The 25,824-nt window shown below is 43.3% G+C and overlaps 1 long non-coding RNA gene across 1 annotated transcript in view; it reads left to right on the top strand.

Moving 5' to 3' along the window:
- Positions 1-25,371, top strand: part of LOC143692182 (uncharacterized) — a 51,313-nt gene extending 25,942 nt beyond the window's left edge. The window contains exons 5-6 of the long non-coding RNA XR_013180037.1: positions 18,134-18,250; positions 21,104-25,371. This is a non-coding gene — a long non-coding RNA (uncharacterized LOC143692182). The remainder of the gene's footprint in view (positions 1-18,133; positions 18,251-21,103) is intronic.
- The last annotated feature ends 453 nt before the right edge of the window (positions 25,372-25,824 follow it).

Here is a 25,824-nt window from a genome sequence, read left to right as displayed (position 1 = left end):
CCTTGACAAGCACAAATGGGGCCCCTGACTAATGACAGCTGTGTGTGCTTTGCTGCCTCTTCCTATTTTAGACAATCCTCACTGGTTCAAGGGGCTTGAGGTTCTGGTGTTTCCAGCAAGGCATGAGGTGGCAAGGCATAGCCACACAGTTCCCTTCAGATTGACTGCGGGATTTACCACTCTCAAGGAGCTGCCCTTTTGAGTTTTCTCCATGGTTCAGTCTTGTGGGTAACAACCTGAGCCTGATCCTTACTCTTCCTCCAGAGAGAGATGTCACTATCTGTTAAGACTGATTACATTTATACAGGGCCACTGGAGTAAAATCCCAACAGCTTTTGGGCTGAAGGGGGTGAAATAGTCACACACAAAAAAAAAATCTGTAGCCAAATGAGAAAAGCTATTGTTTAAATTTCAGGCAGTCTCTCTGCTAGATATGGCAACAGTTGCTCATCTGGGGTGGATCAAGGTGGGTTTTGCAAACCTACAGGGCTGCCTGCAGCCCTAGCTTAGGATTCAGGTTTGTCTGTGCTTAGGAGAGTATGTCCCAGCGTTCAAGTGAAATGCAAAACCATGTGGTCTCTCTGGCCAGCACTGCCCCAAGTTTCATCTGGAGAATTCTGAACCTGAAGCACTACTGTCAGCCATCCAAATCTGGGGTTAACATGATGTATTTATCTGTTATTTGTATGAAAGCTGGTTGAAATGCTAATTGAGATCACCATTCCTCTAAAACCAACATAGCAGGTGCTGTACAAACAAGGTAATAAATGCTCTGTCTTGAAGAACTTATAATCTGAAAGTGCAGGGAAGAGACTGGGTAGGAAAGGGAAAAAAAAAAAGGAAAATGTCTTGGAAGCTGCTAATGGAAAGAGCTGCAGAGTTAAGTGTTGCCATACAAATTTATTTCAGTGGGATGGAAACTCTGTCTGGTTATGTGTGATCCATCCAGACAAGGGAGGTTTCTTCCACACATCTCCTGCAGCCCAGCCTTTGACAATATCACTTCATTCTTTCATCAGGTGCTGGAGGAATGCAACTCATGCTAAATGTGCAAATAAAAGAGGGAAGGAGAAATTACCTTCTGCTGTGGAATGCCGTCTGGCATGCTGACTCCCGTGCACACACACACACACACACATTCATTTATGGACACACAAAGAGACCCAGAAGGAGGTGAGAAGGGAAAGTTTTCCAGCCTTACACTAAGCCTCACAAAGGGAGCGACTGAATTCTCCGAGCGAGCGACAGGCAAAGATTTGGAGGAGAATCCAACTGCAGCTTGTGTTTCATATTTGCGTTGGATGCTCAGGTTTCCAAATTAAATCTGCAAGTTAGACGGGAGTCCATGTTGTCTGCTGATCATCTGTTTAGGGGGAGAAGGAGAACAGAAATGACAGAAGAAAAATACTTGCAAACAACAACAGTAATTAAAATCAAGCGTTTGAGAACTGCCACCCCTCCCCCCAGCCAGATTTGTCTAGGGAGAAGATAAATAACTTCAACTGCAGGCTCCATGCTTGCTCAAGATCTGAAATATTTAAACCAGGTCCCAAAAGCCCATACACATTTTTAATCAAAACCTGCTCTTTTTGGTTCCTTTTTCTGCATAAATACCCCGACTTGATAGAACACCAAAACCTCATTAAGTTAAGATCAGTGCAATACAAAAGTTGAAAATGACCAATGCCATTTAAGCTGCTGCAACTGTACACATACTGTGTTAGACATTTCTCAGGTTCAAGGTTACACATGGCATCATAAGTTCACCTCCTCCCCCACTTCCAGTGCTAAACAGGGCTGGAATCTTGCCAGAACAAAAGAATCTGCAGTCAGTTCCTTCAAGACTGAAAAATAAAGTTGGGGGTTTTTTTCCCCCTGCCGGGGGAAAAAAAAAACCCACAAAAAACCAAACTCAACAAAAAACACACACACACACAAAAACTCTGAAGAAAAGCAGACAGCTGCTAACTAGTTGTCTAGCTGTCTATTTGTGGACATTTTCTTTCATCTTGTCATACCTTTTGTGCTGTTTGAAATGTTTGGAGCTTAGACTTGAAGAACACTCAGTGGATTCCAGACTTGTATTAAAAGAAAGGAAAGAAAAGCAGAAGAGTTCTGACAACAGATGTGTGTGTTTGTGTGTTGGGGCCACATCATTCTGAGCATCAGCTATAGCATTGATTTTATTTTCGTCTGACTGAAGGAAATTTTTCAGACAAGGAAATATACAGTAACAATGCAATTTGTAGAAAAACACAAACATCTAGAATGCAAAGTGAAGAGGGATATGTTGTGAGACCTCTGCAGAACAAGCACAGACCATTTGGCCAATCATATCTGCTGCTTTTGCTGTTTTGCTGATCTGTTTCCATAGGATGGGTAAAATCATCTATTTCTAGACAGTTTCCCTCTGCTTTGCCATTTTAGCTGTTGGAAGAAAGCAAGGCAGAAGCCTAATTAATGTCAGTGATCTTCAGTGAGCCTCAGATCAGACTGTGGTGTATTTAACTCTGCTGATTTTTGTTGCCTTCTGCTATGCAGACAGTGAGTGAAGAAGGGGACTGGCTCCTACTCTGGCTTCCAGATAGTTCTCTGGAACTTCTAATTTCCCCAACATAATGAAGAAAGCAAAACCAGCTGACAAGTGAGCAGAAGCAAAAAAGGAAGAGAGGAAACCACTGAAATGCTTCCCCTGTGGTGAGGAACCCTTCTCATCCCATCCCTTTCCCACTGCCCTTCTTGGCACCCTGATGGTGAAGAGCTGTCTTCACACCTCCCCTCTTCTCAGGAGGAGCAGGGCTTTGTGGCTGTCACCAAGTCCAAGGCAGAAGTCTCCCAGAAGGGGAGCTTACTTGAAGGGACCAGAGAAATCCTAACCCATTCCCATCAGTGTCTGTGACATTAGTGTTAGGCAGGGAATGGCATTCCCTTCCCTCTCTGTGCCAAGAGGCAGCTGAAGCAGAAAATTCCAGGGGCTTTGAGGCTGCCTGCACATCCTGTGACCCATCTGACCATATTTCTTTAACTGAGGAGCGGGGCCTGGATGGAGGGGCATCATCATCACCATTAACTGTGACCTTGCTGCTCCCCTGGTGATGATGGTGCTGTTTGGAGCCAGGGTGCCCTTGGTGGTTCATCACTCCTTGGGGAAGGATTATCCAAGAGGAAGTTTGCATGGGCTGCTCCACAGCAGCCTTTTGTGCTTCTTCTTGCATTCACCAAAACACCAAAGCTGTGAGGACAGGGAAATGAGTTATGCTGGTGTCCAGCACCCAAGAGGCCTGTCTGCTTGGTTCTCAGGTAATTCTTGGTCATACAACACAGATGGCTTCTGCAGAAGCAAGGGTGTGGTGCCTTCATTTAAAAGAGCTTCTGCCACAGACTTCTCTCTCTTTAGGCAGAAGAAAGTGCTCAAAACTCACAAACTTCCTGAAGCAATCCCATGAGTTCTCCGGTGCTCTTCTGCTTTGTCTCTGGAGCCACTGTGCCCAGCATGGCCATGGAGTGGTGGGCAGAGACCCTCCTGTCTGTGCTGTGCCCCAATCACCTGCACCAGAGGATGTCCACGAGCTTCTGAGACTAAAGTGACATGAAAGAACTCACAGCTTGAAACCTTAGGTGAGAGAGAAGAGCTTTGTACAAGGGGATGGGTTTTCCTCCTGACATCAGATGTCTTTTTAGGAACTCTTTGATTAGACCCTGGATGATCAAGGGGTTGAAGAGAGATGGGATATTTACATATAAAAAGGAACTCTGCTTTTGGGATCAATTAGACTATTCAGGGTTCACACTATACCCCCTTTTTCCCCAGACTTTATACAGCTCTTGCTAGGATTAAGCCTCCATCGAGTAGATTATCTTTACATAGAGGCTGGATCTAGTGTTACACACTCTTTATTATCTCTTCTTTGAGACTGTGCAGGCTATCCCCTTGAAGTTCTTAACGCTTAGAGCACTTTATCTAGTATTTATTGTTTCTTCTCCACAGGCATCTGAGATGGCAGCATTGGTATACAGACCCCACCTGTCCTTGTTCTCCATAAGAGCATCACCTCTCCTCCCCCAGCCTTTTCTGTGCACGGGGGGCTTACACCAGCATCAGGCCCTGCTTCCTAATCCTTTTCATCCCCAAGAAGTGTGCACCATTCCAGCTTGACTCGGGTGGGCTGCCAGGGTTCCTGTCAAACGTAAACGTGTCCCAGCTGCTGGGATTTTGGTGTATTTGTTTGGAGGGATGTAAGAAAGGCTGTCAGTGGCTCGGGTGATGAAAAGGTCAGGGCTGACCATCTGAGCAAAGTGGAGATAAGAGGAACCGTGGGGTAGAGGGTTACAAAGTAGTGACTGGCTTAAAGTTTTCTGCAGCAATGCTGCATCTACTGAGTGTTACAGGGTGCTTGAAAGAATGTTTGCAAGTTCCTGGGTGCAATCTTATGTTTTCTCCTAAAATGACAACTTCTGGAGAAGCCAAGAGCCCACGTGGAATCCTGGGCCTGGTTTCTCTGTGCACAGGCTCCAAGAGGCAACTGGCACAGTTTGCTGCACCACTTATTAGCCAGAGTGGCTGATTCCAGTTGTGCCATTCCTCCTGTGCTGCCTTCCCTAACCTGATGAGACCACTGCTGACTGACATGTGACAAGAAGATGGGATTTACTGAGCAGCAGTATCTAGACTTTGGTGACATTTCCTTCTCACTGTTCCCATAATGGAGAAGAGAAATATTTCTCCTTGCCAGGCTCCTGCTCAGCAAAATGTCAAACTTTTCTGAGTTGCTTTATTCATAATTTTCTAATAGCTTCTGGCTGTGGACATTGGCATCTGCTCCAGTGCTATCATATTGACTTCCATCTATTTCAGCAGAAGAAAGTGATCAAAAATAACATCTTGCAGTGGTCTCCAAACTGTCTTGCACCCTCAGCTCGTAAATGTCCCAGGCAGCATTTCCCTGGTCTCATCACCAGATGAGATCCCTAGCTGGTGTCAGCTAATGCATGCTCACTATTCCAGACTATTTGTGCCTCTCTCTTGCCATGTCTTTGCTCCCTAACCAAGCATGATAGAGCTGAAATAAACAGAGCTGCACTGATTTTAATGGCTCACCCTCGTCTGAGAAGGACTGGGGTGGCCTTCTCAGCTATCAGCTCCTTGGATGTCTGCTGGCCAGCAAATGACACATATACTCTCCTTCTCCCTGCACTAGATATGCGTCTCCTGCAGTCATGCTACCCCAGACTAAACAGGAATATTCACAGCTCCTCCTGCACTGACAATGGCCACTTATGTGAAAAATGCAGAACTGAAGAGGCTACGGCTAAATGTGCTGGAAATATGAAGAGCAGAATGATCTTTGGCTGTGCATCAAAGAGCATTAAGGCATTCTGAAGCAGATTCCTCTTGCTTTCTGGGTTTAATTCAGAAGGGATTTTCTAGCCACAGAATCGAGCTCTTCACTGCATGATTTCTTTCCTGTAGGAGCTGTGAAATCGTGGGTTCTGTGCAGGACACAAAAAAGCCAAAAAGGGATCCAGGGGTGTGTAGGAGCTTCTCTGGAGATGTCAGCAGACCTTCCTGCTGTTCCAAATGTGCAATGCTGTTGGACCTGAGAGGCATCATTCCTGGTGAATTCCAACAGGGGAGACTTGATCTCCATTTCTAGATATTCACATCGCCTGTTCTTAGTCAGTTCATACTTTTCTAAATATTTTTACTCTTGATCTCTTAAAATAGTTTCCCAGGCTGTCTCTACTGCTGATGTTAACATGCTCCAGTCTGTGTTCCTTTTTTATTATGTCTCTTTGTCTGCTCTTTTTTTTTTTTTTAACAAAAACCACATAACTGCCTTATATAATTCACTTTTGAGTTCATAAGCCATTTCTCCTAACACAGCCTTGATGTGGAAACATGTAAGGATGCTTCTCTGGCTTTCAATGTTTTTCGTTTGTTCGCTTGGTTGGTTTTTCTGTTTTGGTTTTCTTTTTTTTTTTTCTTTTTTTCTGGGTTTTTTTTTTTTTGGTGGGTTTTTAAAAAAATTAAAGAATTTTTATTATTATTATTACGTTTTTGTTTTGCTGTTTTAAAATTCTGGATGTATTATGCCACCCAAACCTGTGGCGTTAATTCACTGCAAACAATTCAGTACTCCTTCTGCATGCTTCCTGATACCTTGCCTCACTTTTCCAAAATTACAATTTCAGCTGCAATGCAGCATGGCATCCTTGGTATGAGCTAGAAAAACTATACTTTGTCGCAAAATAATCAGCATTTACTAATAATTACACAATCAATTACGAATTGTTTTGTTGTAAAACACTCATTCTGTAGCAATGATCAAAGTATTTAATGTGGTTGTTCCCTTCTTATGCATGCTTATTTGTTGTTCATATTTTATTTGCCTGATATTGCAATTGCTGGTTTTGATGTTACAAGTTGTTGGATATTTCTTGCTTTCAAGTCTCAGTGTTTGCCCCACATCACTGAGTGCTTATTATATCTAAGGCTTCCTTTTCTAGATCTGTTTACACCTATAAATATGCCTAGTTTATCTTTTTGATATTGTCCCCCATTCCTTTGCCAAAGCTTGTCTGGCTTTTATCTCGCGTTTTAAACTAGTAAATATGAGTATTCATGAAAGATGAGGAACATAACAAACTTGTCTCTAGTTATGCAATCAAGTGTAAGTGTGGCTGCCTTTAAACAGAATGTGTCAATTCTGTGATCTCTGCGATTTCCTTTAATAGGCCTGTTGTAAGTTGTCTCCTGTTACACTGCAATACACATTAGGTGTATTCTTAGTAATAAGACCACTGTTCATGAATATACACGAGTAGTTATTTAGCACAGGTGGGAAATGACAGCTCTGGCTGGATCCTAGGCAGGATTAAATTGATAGACTTCCCCTGGACAGGCTGGTTTAGCTGCAGTGGGAAGCACTGTCCCAAATGTACCAACAACACAATGGCTGGTGTCATCCCCTAGCACTGACCTGGCTATACATGGGCATAAAGTAGCGTGTGCATTTGAGGCAATGCTTTTTCTTGCCTCCTGATTTGTCCTATAGCATTCCTTGGTGTTTTTTTGGATCCTGACACTCCCCTCTGGTTCAGTTTCATCGGGTGATCCCTCCCTGCATATCTCCAAAAGGAGGCCTCTGTTTAATTGGCATCCTTGGTGCCAATGCTGTCACACACTGGCAGTGGCAGTGCTGGCCATACCCCCCCTGTGTGACACTTTTGGGGGGTGGTGGAAGTGCCCAGCTTGCTGGGAGCCTCATGAGCACTGAGCCACCCCTTCCTGCAGGTGCTTCTATCCCTTCATCCCACACAAATTCATGCCCACTGGATCCTGCTTTTAGAGCTGGGTGGGAAAATGTGACATTGCTGCCGTTTTCACCTGCTAGACTTCTCTTTTTGAGCATGCAAGTAAACACACAGAGGATGGGATTAGAGATAATGTTGATTACTGACACACATGGGGCCTAAATTGAGTTCATGGAAATGAATGAATGGGATTCTGATGGCTTTCACAGGGGCTTAGGTCAGGCTGGAAGTGTACATGGAACACCAACACTGGAAAACATCTTTGAAGTGTTTGCTAAAGCATTGAAATATTGTCATCTTGTGGAAAGTTTAATTTCAGTTGGTTTTTTTTTTGGTTGGTTTTTTTTTTTTTTTTTTTTTTTTCATTTTGCTTTGTAATTATCTCTTCTGGGCTAGTAAATGGAAAAAATAGCAGCATGCAGTCACAGCAGGTATTCTCTGAAAGAAACACATGCATATCAGAGTGTATTTGCGGCTGTTTGTGTTTTGTTGACAGAGCCTGCTCACTCTATGCCTCACGTTAGTCATATTCTGTCATGTGTCTGAGCTGAAATTCCTCACTCAATGAGTTAGACTGAGACAGCATCACCCAGAAATTCCAGGTCCAGTGGGACCAGGCCAGAAGGTGAAGGATAAATCCCTGCTCCATATATGCATTGCAGTATTGAAACATGCCAAAGAGAAAATGGGTGAACAGGTGTGGAGTGAGCAGAGGGGGGATGCAGCAGGTTGGACCTGAAACAAGGACAAAACTATTGTTCATCAAGAAGGTGGTTTAGGGTCCCTTTGTCTTGCTCCTTCTGGAGGATGAAAGTTATAAAACTCATCTGGAGCAGCTCTCTCTGACCATGAAATTATTTCTCTCTCTTCTCTCCTGCCAGGAAGATGCAGAAAGACCCTGAGGTGAGGCTTGGCTCCACTGAGGCTTTCCAGCAGAGACCACCAACCTCTGTGATGATGGGTTATAGAGTCAATAGCTGGAAAAGCTTCCTTCCTCCTTGCTCTCTTCCATTGTGCAAGTTTTAATATTACAGTCTGGAAAAATGTTCTTATATTAAATAACAGTGAGGGATGACAATATTTAAATTATTTCAGGACACACATTCTATCCCTTTGTTATCAACAACACTGTTTGAAAGGTGATTTTCATCTGCTCCTCTGTGATGAATTTAAAAAAAGGGATCTGCTAAGTGCATATCTGGACAGAGAAAATCCTAAAATTCACTGGAGTAGTGTCAGATCCAGAGCCCACTGGAAACAGTGGGAGATCTCCTGGTGAGTTTGGTGGGCCTTCAGCTCAAGGTCTAAATGTCCAATTCTCCGGATAATGCCTGTGATTATTTGTGTACCTCTCTTCACTGATCATAATCTCTGCCTCTTGCTGTTGAGTCAGAAGGAGCCATGCAGCAATTTAAAGGACTTACCTGGCAAGAGAGTAGCCTTGCTGTAAAAGCTGTATGTCTTGCTGTCTGCGATGCTCAAATCAGTCTCAAATGACCACATGGAGTAAACGTACAAAAAGTCTCATCAGACTTCAATTTTCTGTTCAGTGTTTACTACAGACCTTTAAACAATTTTTGTTCTTTCCCATAAGCCTCTTGTTTGGCTGCTCTGTGAAGGGAACAGAACTGGAGGCCTTTCTCCCTCTTGTCTGCAATTATATGTAATATCCGCATCTTAATTTGCAGCAATGGAAAGTAGAAAAAGAGCCAACCCTGCTTCATCTGATGAGAGCTTTGACCTGTTTTTCTTGGGTATAAACAGATGTAGCATACTCAAAGCAAAGGGCAGTCAGACCCCATTGCAAATTATTCCTAAATTCACCATTGGATGTTCTTTTGGAAAAATCCATTTTACACTGCTTGCCACTAGTTTTGAATGCTTACATCATACTGTGTATAATTTGAAAATTATTTTCAGTGGTCATGATATTTTCCCTGGGATGTCTTCCCAGGTAATCAAATGGTAGTGTTTTTTGTATTTCAGAGATGCTAGCCTTTATTTTATTAAGTGCTTTGCATTCCTAACATGATGCTCATCTTCACTGATTCGGTGCTCAGAATCATAGAATCATAGAATACAATGATAAAGCAATTTGAGCTGGAATTCAGTAATTTAAGATCATTGAGTCCAACCATTAACCCAGCACTGCCAAGCCCACCACTAAACCTTGTCTCTCAATGCCACTTCTTTGTGTCTTTCAAATGCCTCAAGGGACAATGATTCAAATACTTCCCTGGGCAGCATGTTCCAATCCTTGAGAACCCTTTCGGGGAATAAATTTTTCCTGGTATTCAAACTAAACCTCCCCTGGTACAACTTGAGGCTGTTTCTTCTCATCCTGTCCCTCATTACTTGGAAGCAGAGCCTGACACCCCCTCATCCCCAGCTGTCCCCTCCTGGCAGGAGCCGTGCAGAGCCACAAGGTCCCCCCTGAGACTCCTTTGCTCCAGGCTGAGCCCCTGCCCAGCTCCCTCAGACTTTCTGGGCGCTCCAGACCCTTCCCCAGCTCTGTTTCCTTCTCTGGATTTGTTGGTGTTTCAAGTTGTGTGAGGGCCCAGAGCAGGCCCCAGGATTTGAGGTGTGGCCTCAGCAGGGCCGGCACAGGGACGGGCCCTGCCCCGCTCCTGCCGCCACCCCAGGGCTGGCACAGCCCAGGGGCCATCGGCCTCTCGGCCCCCTGGGCCTGTGTCCGGCTGCTGGCACAGCACCCCCAGGGCCTTTTCCAGCCCCTTTCCCCCATCCTGGAGCTCCATGGGGTTGTTGTGAGCCGAGGGCAGGACCCAGCACTTCCCCTGGCTGTCCCTCAGCCCATGGATCCAGCCTGGCCAGAGCCCTCTGCAGAGCCCTCCTGCCCTCCAGCACATCCACATCCCACCCAGCACCACCAGGTGCTGCCAGGAACTGCCTGAGGGGCCCTCAATCCCCCCATGCAGAGCTTTGATGAGGATGTCAAACAGGCCTGGCCCAGCCCTGATCCCATGGGAGCCTCCCTGGTGCCAGCCCAGCTGGGTGTCCCTCCATGTCCCAGCGCTCCCGGCCCTGCCCTCAGCCCGCTCCTCCCCAGGGCACAGGGCCCTGTCCATGAGCAGCCAGTTCCTCCAGGAGATGCTGTGGGAGAAGCTGTCAAAGGCTTTGTGAAGCCCAGGCAGACACATCACAGCCTGTCCCTCAGCCCTGAGCAGCTCACCTTGGCACAGGAGGAGCTCAGGCTGGTCAGGCAGGACCTGCCTCTCCTAAACCCAGGCTGGCCAAGCCTGATGCCCTGGTTGTCCTGTCCCTGTTCCTGATGGGCACTCAAGGTGACCTGCTCCATGGCCTCCCTGGCACTGAGGGATGTGACAGGCCTGTAATTCCCTGGAGGAAAGGATATGGATTCTTCTTAGCTTTCCTTTTGTTGTTGATGAATTTATAAAAATAATTACATGGTCAGCAGCCAGATTAAGTTCCAGCTGGGCTTTGGACCTTCTAATTTTCTTCCTGTGTAATCTCACCCTTGTTGTCCTCCTCAATGTGGCTCATCCTTCATCCAAAGGTTGTAAGCTCCCCTTTTTTTTTTCCTGAATTACAGACACAGCTCTCTGTTCAGAGAGGTCAGGCCATTCTTCCCCATTGCCTCATCTTGTGGCACATGGAGTCAACCTGCTCCTGCACCTTGAAGAATATCCAGTGTTCCTGTGTTCCTTTGTCCTCCAGGATGCCCTCCCAGGGGACTTTGTCAGCTAGTCCCCTAACCATGCCAAAGTCTGCCCTCTGGAAATCGAAGGTGCCAGTTCTCCTCACTTCTCTGGAAATCAAAAATCACCTTTCCATGATCACCAAGACCAAGATGGCCTCCAGCTGTTCCATCTCCCACCAGCTCTTCTCTCTTCCTGAACAGCAGGTCCAGTGGCCATTTTCCCTCATTGCCTTGCTCACCAACTCTCAGGAGCTTCTCTGCCATTTCAGGAACCTCCTAGACTGTTTCCTCTGTGCTCTGTTGTATTTCCAGCAGTCACATGGTCAATTGATGTCCCTTACAAGAACAAGAGACTCAGACTTCTCCCAGCTGCCTCTTCCTCCTGGTTGGGTGGTCTACAAGAAGTCTCTCACTGTGATATCTTGCTGGCCCTCCCCCTGGTTTCTGTGTATGAACCATCAACCTTTTTGTCAGCATCATCAAACTCTGTACAATCAAAACACTCCCTCACATACAGGCCTTGCATCCAATGGAGAGACCAGTGGCTGAGAACTGGGAAGTGTTTGGTTAAAACAGTAACTGCTGTAATTTTTCTTCTTACCTTGAGCCACATATGTTCCTGTCTCTCCTGCTTGGAGTGTTGCATTGACTGTGGTAAGAGGAAGGTTTTATAAAATCATTGCAATTTAAGGAGCAATTACTGCATGCTGTTCGAAATTTTTCACCTGAGTCTATTTGGTCTGAATCCAACACCCAGTGAATCTAGCAGAGTCTTTGCCTGGTCTGTAAGGACATTTGATCAGGTTAACCACAAAATCAGTGTTTCAGGGAGGAACAGTAACATTTCCCAGTATATCCAGAGTGGAGTACGACTGTGTGTGCTTACATTAATCCCAAGGTGTTTAAGGTTTCATGCATTGTACCTCTTTCTGTAAGACACTAAAAAATCAGGTGGCATTAATGGTGAAAATGCAGAAAAGTGCTAAAGAGCCTCAATCAGAATGACTGAAGTCACCTGCTGTTCCCCTGAGGAAACAGAACTGGGAGTGAATGTGTTGGAGGACAAACTCATTTCCTGTGGCCCCTCTTTGAAGGAAGTCCAATAATTTCAGGGTTGTCAGAACTCACTTTTAAAAACTTCTGTGGTCTTTGAATACCTGTAAATCTAAAAGCACCAGACTCTCCCTCCTTACTTAAACAGCTGGACCTCCCCTTCCTCCCCCAGAAGTTTCTGTCATGACACTAAGGAAGGAATAACAACCACAAAAAGGGATGATGGCAAATTGTTTCTTATCAGAGGAAGTCTACTTCATAACTGACTCACTGGAATAATTATCTGTCAAATTGTCTCTGTGTGTAGGAAGAGTGTGCGTTTCCTTTCCTCAGCCTGAATTCATTATGGTTCTTACCAAACTGGACATTCCTTCAAGAGGATTTCTTTGCTATTTAGTGGGTTCTTGGTGTTTAGGAAGGGAACTGATTCTTGGAGGGAGCTTTAAAATCCCATTACCCTGAGATTTTTATTTTGGTAAGCAAGGCTTACCGTAACTTGCAAGAACAGTGTGACCACTCTGGATTAGGCCACTGATTATTTTCCTCGTGATTTTGATGGAGTCCAACTGCAAATAAATAAATGAATTGCGAAATCTCCAAAATGCAGCTAGGCAGTTTGATCAAACTGTGACACAAGAGAGAACATTTTTCTTCTAATCCATGTGAGCTGTCCATATACCCAGTAAATAATGAGGTATATGTCTACCAGTTTTCTAAAGCTATTTTGGGAACTGGATGAATAAACAGGAAGGAAAAATAAAGCTGAGATTTTTTTGCCCTCTCCCATTCTTGAAGAGAGTATTTGCAAAGTTTTCCTTAAAATGTGAAGTTTTAAACAATACTCACTCTACTCTTTGTTGTTAATGTAGCCAGGAGCACTGATTGTAGCCATCAAGTCATTAATATTGCAGAAAACCCATAAACGATGTGCAGAGAGCCTGCACAAGAGGTGTCCATGTTCATTAAAAATATTACCTTTCTTTCTCTCTAACATTTTGGCTTGAAGATTTGTCTCCATCCTACATCAAACAACAGGGTAAAAAACAGGACCCTAACATTATCCAGCTCACTTCCACCTTTTTATCTGATTCTTCTTTAAAGAGCTCTTGGATGGGTGATCTGTTGTTTGTCATTCATCACTTGTAGCTTGCTTTTTTATTTTCTTCTAAAGAAGATAAGTCATCAAAGAGGAGTGGGGGTTAAAATGCAATTTGGAATAGCATCACAGATTGCAAGGCCAATGTTCCCTGACTTCCCACATGATTCAAGCAAGTGCTCCAAGCCTGTATTTCTCATTGCCCTGGGTAGTAAATTACAGTAGCTGGTGATAGCAATCAGAGGTGAGGAGAATAGTCTTTCTTTCTATTGCTTTGCAGGGTAGAATCCAGAAACATTTCTCTTTGCCAAAGAAGAGCTCTCCACCAGGCACTGTGTGTGTTTTTAAGTAAACAGAAGGAGATTTACCTTTTGAAGCTCATGTGAAATCATTCAAACTTGACATCATTCCAAGACATTGCATGAAAGGAGGTTACACTCTTTAAAGCCTTAAGCCAGGGCAGGAATGTGACTGACCAATCAGCTGTAGCATGTCAGGAACCCCAGAGCCATGGAAATTGGCTAGGAGTAGCCAAACACTTGCTTCTTTATTTATCAGCCATGAAGTTGTGCAGAGCCTGTTGAACAGGCTTTCTCATAGCCGACCTGGCTAGGATGGACTTGTGCCAGGGAGGCAGTGGTAGCAGATGAAACCACCTTTAAGAAAACAGAGTTCTAACTTGAAATAAATCTAACTGAAGACAATCCTCAGGTGCTAATCTGATCTCTACAGTGTAGAACTGATGTGACTGGGTGTTGTCTGCTCACATGGTGAAGAAATCACGTAATAAATGTTCCCTCATTTCCTCCAAGGATTAATCCTTCTAGGTGCAAACATGGGGGGCTTTACACCTAAACCAAATGTGAACTTGGAGGTCTGTCTTTACAAATCAGTCACTTTACTCAGGAATTTCCTTAAAGGTGCAGTGGGGCTGGGAGGCACAAGCTGAACCTTATGTTGGCAGCACTCAAAGGTTGTGCTGTAGCCACAAGCTTTGCATCAAAGGAAGGGAAACTGTTTAGGATAGAGGTAAGAAAGAAAACCTGCATGCAGGAGAAACTCTGGGGAGGTCATTAGCAAGACAGGATGTAACTGTCTGAGCTGGTGTCAGAGCAGGACACAGGTCTTGTTGTTAGAACATATGTGGAAAATGCAATGGAATACAAAGATGCACATCCATATCATCTATATCTATATCTATACCTATATCTGTATCTATCTATCTCTATATATCTGTATCTATTATCTACATCCATCTGTATCTAATCTATTTCTATCTCTATCATCTATCTGTATCTCTATCTTATCTATATCTGTATCTCTATCCCCATACTTCTGTGTGTACTTACCACCTCAGCATGAATGATCTATGAAGAAACAGAAGGGGGGCTGAGATAGAGGGAAAAACATCAAAAATAGGTCTAATTATTTTCTAATTTTATTTCCCTTTGCTATCTGCAGTTCTCAGAAGGAATGTTTGCAAGCCAGCTTGTAAACATGCCAGTTTAAAGTGTATGCAAACACAGCATGCCCTTTGCATGTCCTCCGAACAGCTGAGTGCACAGGTGAAAGCCTGTGTTTCACAGATGTACCTCCGTGCTTTCTGCTCTTTGTTTCAAATCCTGCCCCACTGTGGTTCAGAGAACATTTTTAGAAGTCTCCTCAGCATCTTGTTTGTGGTGGCACCCTGGGAGAGCAGCACTGTTTTTTCCTTCTGCTGGAGGGGAGAAGAGGTGTTTATCATTTAACACGCACAAAGAAATGGGTAGGTCAGGTCTTCTCCCAGTGTTTCCCTGGCAGCCAAGTTGCAGCAGTGAGGACCTGACCAGAAGCAGCCTGGTAGAGTTAAAGCCAGTAAGCAGGGCTGGGTTACACCAGCTGGGGATCTGAGCGCTGTCTATACCCTTAAAAATAACCCAGACAAACACCACAGACTCTGCTTGAGCCCTGGTGTGCTTTTTCAGATGGTTCATAAATTTATTTGACTGGATGCCCAACATGGACCACCTGCTATGTTGATAGAACAAAGAAACGAGCTTGAAGAGTGCTAAAAAAACCTGAAGGAGGAGAGGGAGAAAAGCCCAGTGTCTGACTGACATCCTTGGTGAGGGGCAACCTTGCTGCATAAACATAGGAAGCAGCCATTCTTTCTAACTTCTCATTTTCATAAAGGTCATGTCACCAGCTGGCCTGTCAAGCTTGCTTTCCCCCTGACAAAAGAAAGACATGCTCCTTGTCAGTGTCAGAGGAGCTGGAGGTAGAAATGAGTTTGGTTCTCCAGCCAGACCCTCCATTGTTTGCGACATATTTTAGTATTTGAATTCAAAGTCTGGAATAAGCTCAGACTTTTTGTATTACTCATATGAGTTATTATTAGTAATCCTATTACTCGGGTGAGTTTCTATGTGAAATGCATGTTCCTAATCTTGAGTTTTCTTTGAGACAGTCATTCCCTCAGAGGTGGACAGCAACCAAGGCCTTCCCTCTGGTCCATACTGCCTACTGTTCATAGTCAGGTTTCCAGACCATGACTAAGTAACATGCTGAAAATTATATCTTGACACGCACCTTGGAGAATATAACACATGTAGGAATAATTTCACTAGGTTTTGGTTTTTCTCCCTGAATAAAATGCAGCTGTTAAGCAAACTTCAAATTCTGCCAGCCCAGAGGCCTCAGCACAACACATGAATGCGAATTTATCAGAGTTCTGGTAAATTAGATGAAAAAGCCACCTGCATAAGCAGGGGGAAGACCTGCATGGATCTCACACCAGAGCAGGTAAATGAGAAGAGCTACAGAGTGCCTGCTGAATATTTTTAAGTTTTCTGCAAACTTTATCTTCACAGAATGTGTTAGGAGTTACAGAGAAGAGGGTGAGGTGTACGTGCTGTAAGTAAAGGCCAGAGATACCTCATTAGGACCTACAGTCCCAGTGCTTCAGAAAACTTTGAGCATTCTCTGGTCACAGAAAGGAGATGGAATGATTTTAAGGGCTTTGAATTGCTTGTGCTTTTATATCAGAGGTGTTAGTGGAAGTCTCTTTTTGTAGCTAATGATAGCAAGCAGTTTGTCTGTTTTTATGGCAGAATATATTTTGGTCCAATTGTGCTCTTTTTTTTTTTTTTTGTACCTTGTAATAAGCTTCTCTCAACTCTACCTGCTTCTAGAGTGCATGAATAATTTTATTTATCACTAATATGTGCTGGAGTTGAACATAATTTCTGTAATTTCAACCATTCTCAGTCGTGCTGGAGTTATACTTGGCCTGGTCTGAATCTTGGCTTCCAAGCCTCACTCCTTGTAAATGGAAAGAAACCTTAAATACAGGTCTAGATCTGAATGTTCTCCTTTGCTCTTTCCCACTCCATTGTCCCTCATGTAAAAGCATCTTTGGAGCTTACTGTTGGTTTATGTCTGTGATATTTGGCTGCAATTAAGATTTTTGGGGTTTATTACTTTCTGGAGAAGAAGTGTCTTACAGCTAAGAAAAATGAACCTTTCTCTACAGCACAATTACATCTGGGAGAGTGCTCCTCCATGGATGCATGTTTGCAAAAGCCAGTCCTAGAGTGGATGGATCATTGTGGGAATGAGAGAAGAGTTTAATGCCATTACAATCATTTTCTCCCTGCCAAGATTCCTCTCAAATACTCTTATAACTTTCACCAGCTCTAGTGGTACCAGGCCAGGGACTGGCAAGACTGAAATTTTAGCAGTTTCATGTTATTGTGCCATGCACAAGCTTTTGGTGTGTCTCTGTAGCATCCATTAGCATTTTCCCTCTGATCCTGCCCCTTTTTTCCACCTTGTTTTCCTTTTGTGTGGTGTTGGTCGCTCATGTTGCATTCCTGTCTTTCAGCAGGATCATTGCTGGCTGGTCCCTGTGCAGAATTTGTGGCTGACCTGTAGCAGGTGACAGCTGAAGAAATGAACTGACAGCAACCTCAGAAAGCTGAACAAAGGGAAATGCAAAGCCCTGTGCCATGGGTGGGACAGGATGGATGTAGAGAAAGATGCATGGGCAAAGAGTACCAGCAGCTGGGCTCTCCTGGGAGGCTCAAGCTAAGAGGGTCTGGGCACACATCTTGGAAAGGGGATGCTGCTTTGAGGCAAAAAATGCACATTTGGTCCTTTGGATGGTGGACTGAACCAGGAACCAGGTTGCCCAGAGAGGCCATGGAATCTCCATCCTGGATTGTTCTGCTCCTGCTAGTCCTGGCTGTGTGTGGGGTGGGCAGGAGCCTGCCTGAGGTCCAGGCTGCCTGAGGTAACAGACAGAGCTCACCATGGCACCACTGCTTATTTCCACTATTTTCCTCCTCTGAGAGTTTTCCTTCCCCAGAATTTACCTCTTGAAATAAAGTAGCTTATAATATTTTCCACAAGCCTTTAACTTGGTGATGCTTTCCTCGAGTATGAAAGCAGTGGGAGAATTGTATTTTTAAAGGAATCCCCACTTGAGTTACGGATGACATGCTTGCACGCTTGTGAAATGTGTTTGCTCAGAGTTCCTTTGTTTGCTGCTGCCAGCCTTGTGGTGATCCTGTGCCCATGTGGCTTTTCCTGGTGGCTTCCCCGAGGCTCCCTCGGGCACACACAGCATTGACTGCCATGAAGTTCACCACGGGACTGAAGTGAGAATAATTTTGCAGCCTGAGAGATGGATTCCTGCCTGTCAGAAAGGCCATTCCAGCGTCCAGGGTGCATCCTCTGTGTTAATCGACAGGTGAGGAAATGTAAAGGTTTCTTCACACCCTCCTTGCTGTGGATTTCTTTCAACTAAGCCATTTTATTTCTCTGTCTGAGGGACAGAGGGAAGATGCTGTATCTTTTGTTTCAAGGCCTTAGGGTTAGAACTTCATCTTTGGCTGTCTTTAGGTTGCTACATCAAAGTAGGCAGTAAGAAATTAAAACCACCCGGATAACATAATAAAAAAGAACAAGCCATTTAGGAAAAAAAAAAAAAAAATCAATATTTTGTCTTTTAGGTCCCCAGTGAGAAATGCTTCTGCAGAGAAGACAGAGGGGAAAACATGAACAATGGGCTTCTCCTGCCCTAATTGCAAGTACAGCAGGCATGTCGAGTGGGAGTTTGAGAGACAGAGGTAAGGACTGCTTTGTAAACAGGAACAGAGCTGCTGAAACAGAAGGACAATAGCTAAGGACCAATCTGTAGCTAAATCTACCTCCAAGAAACCTTATCTGAGGAAGTAGGTATAATTCTAGATCAGTGTATCTTTGTTTTACCTCCTGCTGGATGCCCTTGCTGCATTTTATATGAAGCTTGATTGTATAAATGGGTGTCATGTTTTGTAAATACTTCCAGGTGTGGGAAAAACAGGTGGGGGAATGGCTGATGTCTGGATGTCACTTGGATGGCATAAAAAAACAGCTGCTGGTTTTCTGAGCTGCTGCAACTGGACCTGACCAGAGCAAGGGTCTTTAGGGCCATGAGAAGGTGTTAAAATCTCACTGGGCTTCCCTGTCCACAGAGGATTTAGTCTCTAGAGGCAGAGCAGGAGTCACATTTTCAAACACCGTGTGTTTGGGTTTGGGGGCACCTTTCCTACCCATTTAGTGAATATAGCCACTCTTCTTTATTGACATTATGGAGTGAAAAGTGACTGCTCCACCAGCCAAAATAAATTAAACCTGCCTTGTTAGGATCGCTGCCTCTGAGCATTAAAAGTGTGAAACTCACTCTGGGCAGCAAGTCATTAAATATACAGGGAAAAGGTGCAGAGGTTAAAGAATACTCAGATAAGTTAGATATATGCAAGTCAGCAGGGCCTCGTGAAATTCACCCTGGAGTACTGCAGGTACTGGCTGAGGTGATCTCTGAGCTATTAGCAATTATCTCTGAGAGCTCGTGGAGGATGAGTGAGGTCCCAGCGGACGGGAGAAAGGCAAACACAGAACCTGTCTTTGAAAAGGGGAAATGGGAAGACCCAGGGAATCACAGGCCAGTCAGCCTGGCTTTGATACTGAGAAAAATGCAGGAGCAAATTATTGAACAATCAATTTGTAAACACCTAGAGGAAAATAAGGTGATAAGAAACAGCCTGCTCGGGTTTGTCAAGAACAAATCACATCAAAGCAATCTCATTTCCTTCTTTGACAGTGTAACTGGCCCAGTGGATAAGGAGCAAGAAGCAGATGTGATAGATCTTGACTTTAGCAAGGCTTTTGACACACATCCACATGACATTTTCATAAGTAAACAGGAGAAATATGGTTTAGATGAAGTTATTGTGTGATGGGTGCAAAACTGTAAAATTTGGCTTATCAGTAAAGCAGTTATCAATGGTTTGTTGTCAGACTGGGAAAACATATCAAATAAGATACCACAGAGGACTGTCTTAGGTCCAGTATTATTCAATATTTTCAGCTTTGATGATGGAATATGTAGAAAACTTCAAAAAATTGCATATGATACTGAACGAGGAGGGGTTACAAACAGAACAGGATTTGAATACAAAATGGGCTTGATAAATTGAAGAAAGTGTCTGAAATCAATAGGATGAAATTCAATAAAGGAAGACAAGTGCAATGTATTACTTTTGGGGAAGGAAAAATCAAATGCACAAGTATTAAATGGGAAACAACTAGTTTGAGAGTGGTTTTCATAAAAGAGGCTTAGCACAGAGCACAAGCAAAATGAAATCCAGAAATGTGAATGTGTGTGAAGAGTAAATTCCACGATTGTATGAATTAATAGCAATATTGTGAATAACTGGGAAATAATTATCTAGTTCTGCTCTGAGTGGTGGAGCCTGACCCAGGAATATTACATCTGTGTCCAACAGTAATGGCACATTTTGAAAATCATTCTCCTTTAGATGGAGAAAGAACAAAGCCTAGAAAACAATTTCTGTGAGGAAAAGCTGAATTAACTGAGTATGGGCTTTTTTCTGAGGAAAATCTGTAATGCGTCTACAGTATGCAAAATATTATTTAAAATCTTGTAAAGAAAAGGGAACTTGCCTGCTTTCCCTGTTTGAAATGATGTAAAAAAGAAAAAGAAAGAAAGAAAAAAGGATGGAATAAGCTCAAGTGGATAGAGAGATGTTCTGGCTATGGGGATGATACTGCACTGGAACAGGGTTTCTGAGGATATTCTGGAATCCTTGTTTCAAGTCCTGAAAATGGGTCAGACAGACATCTGTCTGTGATGTGAAACAGATGTCCTCTGGAGGGTACTCCTACTTTTACATTTCTACAGTAATTCATACTCCTCAGTCAAGAGAAAAGCTCACATGAACAAGATAAGCAAGAATTAAATGCATGGATATAAATTTCCTCCCAGACTCCCACTTTTCCACTGCAAAGTTCTTTTTTTGGATTTATGTACACTTATCACACAGTCCCCTGTTCTCCTTTTTACCTTATTTTGCTTTGAAACAGAGGGAAACGTTGCTAGTGATTCCATAATTAAATGAAAGATTATGAAGCTAGACAGGGCTGCCTTCTGTCCAAACATGAAATCATGCATGTTCATTCTCCTGGGCTGCCTGCTGGTGCAAAATCGAGACCAACAAACTTTAAAAACCCTCAAAACACCAAACATTTTTGATATTATCTGCTGTAAGCTGCTCTAAGAAACACTTTGCTCTTTTCCTCTTTTTAATTTTGATGAAGATACAGTCAGAGAATGAAGCTTTATAAACATGCTTTCTCCCTTTTAATGATCGACATGGTACAAACTGGGTGGTACTTTTATGATGTTTTATTGGCATAATTTTGAACTAGACAGAATGCTGCAAACCCTCTGCATCTTGTTTCTGTGTGAGCCACGTGCATCCTGAAACATAGCCTTGAAATACCTAGTGAGAAGTAGGATCTTCATTTAGGGCTGTAAGGCCAGAAATCTTAGTCATCAGGTGTTGTTTTGTGTGAAGACTATGAGAATAAAAAGCCACTTTTAAATGACTGATCTAAACTAACATGTTTAACTGCAGGATTTGCACTCTGCATTGTGGAAGATGCTGCAGTCAAAGAGCAGAATGTCTCTTCTCCTCGATGTGCTTGGCTTTGTGATGATACCTGCACAAAATAAATTTGTGAAACCCTTCTTAAAAGGCTACAAGGCTGTGCTCACCAGTAAAGAAGTGTTTGCATGGCTGTGAAACTTGGATTCTTTCCTTTGTATCTCTGTGAGACCTTTCCAGGTGCAGGAACCAGGCATGTTATATTTTTTGTACATGTTGGTGGGATGAATGTACTTACTCCCAAATTTGGGACCTATGTGGAGGTTTAGGAGCAGAAATGTATGTATTTGGGAAAGGAATGTTTATTTACCAGATGAGCTGGCCCTTGGCAAGCTGTGTTTGAGTGAGATCAGCTCTCAGCTCCTTGGGAGGGGTTTGTCAAGGCTGTGTGGGGGTTGTTCCTGAGCATCCAGAGGGAGCCAGGTCAGCTGGAGCCGGGATCATGCAGGATGCTAAGGGTGCATCCATGTGATGCTGTGCTGCATGGGTGTAGACATCCATGCCAAGGTTAATAATGTTACCAGCCTTCCTTTTCTCTGTTTTGTTCTGCCTCACATTTTTAACCTCCATACTTTAGTTTTACCTGTTTTTAAAGTCTCATATTACAATTTGCAACTGAGTGTTTGTCAAAACTGAGCCCCCCAGGATCTTCTGAAGTGCCAGCAATGTTTTATACACCACTAAAGTCTTGCTAAAAGACTATTTTGAGACTTTACTGATACTGTGAAGAAAAATAAACTCGTAGTTAGTGACCCTTGTAGTATGGTTGAACTGATAGGAAGATGCACCACTACTTACATTTATGGTGAAGTCTACAGTACATAACATTTAAGAGGGAATTCTGTAGCAGAAGGTTTTGGGAGGCCACTGGCAATACTGTCATTAACTTGCCGGTGAGAAGATAGAACCATATTTAGAGCCACTTTTACCCCTGTTTTCTGTAATATAATAGTTTTTGGGCTTTCATTAGCTACCACAAATGAAAGATTTGTGGTAGTATGGAACGAAGTGGGTTCTTCTTGCCACTTGCAGAAGGTCTTATTAAACATAAAGTAAAATCAAGCTTCCTGAATCTAAATATAGGCAGGACTAAATTGGCAGATCTCAGTAAACATGATTGCTTAGTAATGGAGATAATGCTGAGTGAGCTTTATAGAAGGGGGAAAAAACCTAAATAAAAAGAAAATTATCTGAAATGCTGCCAAAAGTTAATGCTTTTTTTCCCCTCTATGAAGCAACATTGTCCTTGTTTTCCATCTCAACCAGCTTGAGACATCTCACTGAGAGACATTTTCCCCAGTCTGAAACATATCCACAGCCTGTTCCACACTAAAATTATCAACCATACAAGTTGCGTCATGACAGTCAGGAAAAAAAAACCCTGTCTAAGATAAGATCACTTCCTGACCATGTTTCTATTTTTATTTTTTTTAAGAATTAATACTGTGTTCACAGAATAACTCCTCTAGGGAGTAGTAGCCTCTAAGTAATCAGCTGGTCAGGCAGCATAGAGGACACCCATCATAGGCAGTGTGCATCTTTAATTATAGGGGTGATGCTGGTTAAGAGGAAAGATCTGTTCCTATCCACAGGAGGGTTTAAGCCCATTTTTGAAGCCTCTAAAAGGATCTTGCTGAAACTGAGTCTTTGCTGGAATTTCTCACCTGTGTCCCCTCAGCTCAAGCCTTCAGGCTGAGCTCTGTGTTGTGCCAGAGGGAATCAGTTTGGAGGGGCTGGGTGAGCACAGCCACCCTTCAGCTGGGACTCAGTGTGGCTCTGCCCATTTCCAGTGACTCTCTGATCTCAATTCCCAAGCCCTGAGTGGAGAGATGGTGTCTTCTGAAGATTTCTGGCTGTGCCAAATTACTGGAACACAAAAAAAAATACAAGAGGGGACACGCATGCAGATGTTGCAAGGTCATGCATGGAAAAAAGACAACACTGATGGGTAGAAACTCAAATTGTTGCTTGCTTACCAGCATTACTTAATTCAATTACATCCACTGAATTATCTGTAACAGCAGACTTTGTGGAGAGGTATGGCCCACCTGTGATACATATATAAATATATACATGTATATATTTATACACTATCATGGTGATAAATTTTAATGAGAGCTTCATCACAACCAGCTGGTGTTGTTTGAAACAAATTACATTAATAATGCGTCTGAATTTTCAGCACAGGACCAAATAATGAGAGTTGTAAAGCTGCAACATAATGTGGAGTCGGCAGTTTAGTGGGCTGGCACTCCCACCTTAGGCAAGGCTCTGAATCTTCCTCCCTCTGTGGGATGAGGTTTAACCCTCCCTCCTCCACACCGCGCTGGGATGTCACAGGAGTGCAGCCTCCTGGCACTGAGGAGAAATGCTGAGATATCTGACGAGCGAGGCCTGTATTAACACCTCAGGTAGCACGTCTATTTTGGGGCCAGCAGGCTGGCAGCTCCCTGCTGTGTGATGCTTCTGTTCTCTGCCTCCCTGCTTTGGGGCGCTCTGGGTCCTGCTCGCGCCGCCCTGCGCCGCATGGGAGAGGTGGTGGAACCCACAGCACTCCTCTCCTCCTCCCGCTGCCCTGCAGTGGTGGAGGGCCAAAGGCAGGATGTGTTTCCAGTGTGCTGCCTCGGTCAGGGTCCAGGAGGTGCAGTGAGGCACTTGGACAAGGATCTGCACCATGCTGGCAGTGCTGTTCCCGTGGTGGAAGGGCTCCATTCCTGGTGATGCAGAGCACAGGGACCTTAATGTGGGACTGGAATGCAGCAGCAGCCCTGTGCTGCACACTTCCCACCCAATGTTGGAGCAAAACTCCACCGGGATGGAGGGATTTCACCACTCTTCTTGTTATACGTTCTCAGTATATGTGTTTAAGGTGTGCTAGAACGTCTTCCTTGCTTCTCTATGACTTCTGGCTGAAGATCAACATGAATTCTTCAGTGCTCCCTTTCTCTTTGTTTGAGGGTAGGCAGCTCTCCTTACAAGCCCCACTTTCTTCTGCCTGGCTACCCAGATTCCATCAGCAAGACATGATAAAAGGCAAATGTGTGTCTCAGTGTGTGCACAGACACAGAGATGCCCATGCCTGGGACTCTTGGTAAATACTTTAAGTGTAGAGTTTCTCTATCAATATTCTATTCTCCATAACCTATCTCTTTTACTCAGTCACTCTTGTCTGTCTTGACACTCAACTCTGTGATTTTTTCTTTACTTTCTAGATCATCATAAATTAAAGGACTTCTTGATTTTTAACAATACCTTCCTTTTTTATTCCTTTTTTATTCCTTTTTTTTTTTTCTGAGGCTAATCTTCAGTTAATACAGAATCGTGAGCATATAAATAAAAATGTCTGTTGTGTGTCTTTCTTGCAGTAAATCTGATCATTCCTCATACTGCTGCTCAGTATATCTCCCCTAAGGTATGCTGAATTTGATCAAATCACTACATCACCGGAATGTTGAGTGTTACTCATTTGTGTGCTAATTACTCTTAATCTGGGCCCTTTTAAAAAGGTCGTCAATTAGACTTTATTGAATTGTCAGCCTTGGTAGCAGTGAAGGGAATCTGGTAGCTGGTGTAATGATGTCACAGATGGCTAAATACTCTGAAGTCTGAAGGGAAAAATGAATTAAATATAAGTTCAAGTTACACAATGTGGTGTGAAAATGTGGGAGCCAGGCTTTTTGTGGAGAAAACTACTGTTCACAGCTGATTGAAGCTGACTCTAAAGACCTCTTTTATGGCACCCTCTGGAAAGAGCTATGAATAAATGACCCTTTCTCATCTTATTCCCAAGGTTCACCTTGAAATAGGTCTCTTCTACGTGGAGCAGATCTTCTGCCTTTTTAAGAACATCTCAAGGCCACCTTGCTGCTGTTTGTTTTCCTTTGCTGGAGGTTGGGACAAGAAGATAAAAACTTGTAGCTTGAATTGCTCAATACCCACTAGTTCTAAACTTTAACCTTATCTCAGCCAGGAATTTTTGAAGGTGTTTTGAGGACCTGGACTAAATGAATCCATATTTTATAAGCCAGTCTTTTAATGGATTTGCTGTGTGTTACTGTCAGTGTGTCTCCAGAAAGAATAGGTGAGCAATTTTTTGTTTTCACACATTTTTTTTGGTAAGCAATTTGGTCTGAGGAAAATTTTGAATGAAGAACATTGCAACCAGAAGATAAATGGCAATCAATACTCGTTTCAACATAATGTATGCCTGAAATTGTACTTACCTATGCACAAGCACAATAATGGTCAAAATTCTGACATAAATAAAGATATTTTACACTTCTGATAGTGGGTTTCTTTTGTTATTTGACCTCATTTATTATTGGATATGTAATTTCCACTGCACATTTAGCTCACATGCTTATTAGTCTTATCCAGTTAAGTAACAGAAATTCATACTCCTTTTATTTCTGATATTGCACATTTGGAGAGTGTTGAGAAAAGCCATAGAAAGGAGATGTACTCATTATCCTGATCAGAAAACAGGGCAAAATGACCAGTCGATTATGTGTGTACCTTACAGATCTCATTAATGGGTGCAATTTAGTTAGTCCTGAGGTAAAGATTTTTCAGGTCTTTTTGACTGCATGGGAAGAGAGGGCAAATCTAGCTTTAAAAGGTTACCACCTTTTATAAAGTGTACTTGAAACTTTGGGAACTGAGAAATTCGAATGAAGGGCAGGGATGGTTAC

This window comes from Agelaius phoeniceus, chromosome Z, assembly GCF_051311805.1.
Source record: "Agelaius phoeniceus isolate bAgePho1 chromosome Z, bAgePho1.hap1, whole genome shotgun sequence".
NCBI lineage: Eukaryota > Metazoa > Chordata > Aves > Passeriformes > Icteridae > Agelaius > Agelaius phoeniceus.
This window is presented reverse-complemented; position numbering and strand designations above follow the sequence as displayed.